At 38.2% G+C, this 1,363-nt stretch overlaps 1 pseudogene; it reads left to right on the top strand.

Annotated features, from left to right (window-relative positions):
• Positions 1–223: 223 nt before the first annotated feature.
• On the top strand, positions 224–725 carry LOC103584631 (annotated as a pseudogene).
• The last annotated feature ends 638 nt before the right edge of the window (positions 726–1,363 follow it).

The following is a 1,363-nucleotide window of genomic DNA, read 5'->3' as shown; positions in this document are numbered from 1 at the left end:
CACTGTAGCAGTGCGCCACCGGGCCAGCCCAAGATTTTCTTAATAACATTTTCTATTCTCTACCTTAATTTATTGTAAGAATACAGTATGTAATATATATAAAAAATACGTGTTAATAGACTGTTTATGTTATTGGTAAAGCTTCTGGTCAACAGCAGGCTATTAGTAGTTAAGCTTGCCTTCACCATCACTGAACCCAAATGTGGCAGCACATCTAGATGAGATGTCAGGCTCAGAGGACCTTCCTAAAGGCAAGCACCAGAAGCATTCCCAAAGGAGATGAACTATGTTCACTGAGAAACAACTGCAAGATTTGAACCTCTTGTTCCATAAGAACCCGTATCCAAACCCTAGCCTTAAGAAAGAAATGGCCTCAAAAATGAACGTACATCCCACAGCACTGCAGGTTTGGTTCAAGAACCACAAGCAAAACTCAAGAAAGCAAAACACAAGCCTGTTCAACAAGAAAAAGCTCAACCACAGCAATTACCTGAGGGCAAAGTCAAGACCAGTCCTTCACAGAGAAAACAGACACATCACCCAGATCCCCTAGTGATGCCTATGCTGAAGCCCTAGTTTATGCAGATCATCTGGTACCCTCATCCCAACTCAGTTTATGCCCCAGTGTTATGGTTCCCGCAGACCACTCTGGGCACAAAATAGTCCATTTTGGCTGCTGCCAAGATCTTGACATATACCATTTCTATCCCATTTTGGAATTCTGATTTGTTCAATTCTGATTCTTTTTGCTTTTCATCTGAACAAAGTAGAGAGAGAAGCTAGATAAGAAAGATCACATATTGCAATAATTTGTAATGATTCCCATACAAGGGAATATTTTTCAGCAACAAGTAATGAACTAGAAATATATGCACGACATGGATGGACTTTCAAAGCATTAAGTGAAGAAAAAAAGACACAAAAGGCTACCTACTGTATGAATTCCTACAGCAGAAAGACTACAGTAGTAAAAAGATTAGTGGCTGTCCATGTGGTGGAAAGAATTGAATAGAAAGAGGTACAAAACAAATTTATTGGGATGATAGAGATGTTTTATGTCTTAACTAGGGTGGTAGGGCTGGCCAATTAACTCAGCTGGTTAGAGTGCGGCCTTATAACACCAAGCTCACAGGTTCAGATCTTGTACTGGCTAGCCACCAAAGAATAAATAAAAAAGTAAAAAACAAAAAATTAAATTAAATTAATTAGGGTGTCAGTTACCTGGGTGCATAAATTCATCAAAACACATAGAACTGTACATACGAAATCTGTGCATTTTATTTGACATAAATTATACCTCAATTTAAAATACATGTAAAAAAAAGTAGGTAAGCTTTAGGGGAGTCAACAGTTATATGCAGAT

The sequence above is a fragment of the Galeopterus variegatus genome, unplaced genomic scaffold, assembly GCF_000696425.1.
Source record: "Galeopterus variegatus unplaced genomic scaffold, G_variegatus-3.0.2 Scaffold71005, whole genome shotgun sequence".
Taxonomy (NCBI): Eukaryota; Metazoa; Chordata; class Mammalia; order Dermoptera; family Cynocephalidae; genus Galeopterus; species Galeopterus variegatus.
The sequence above is the reverse complement of the archived record's forward strand: the minus strand, read 5'-3'. Positions and strand labels throughout refer to the sequence as shown.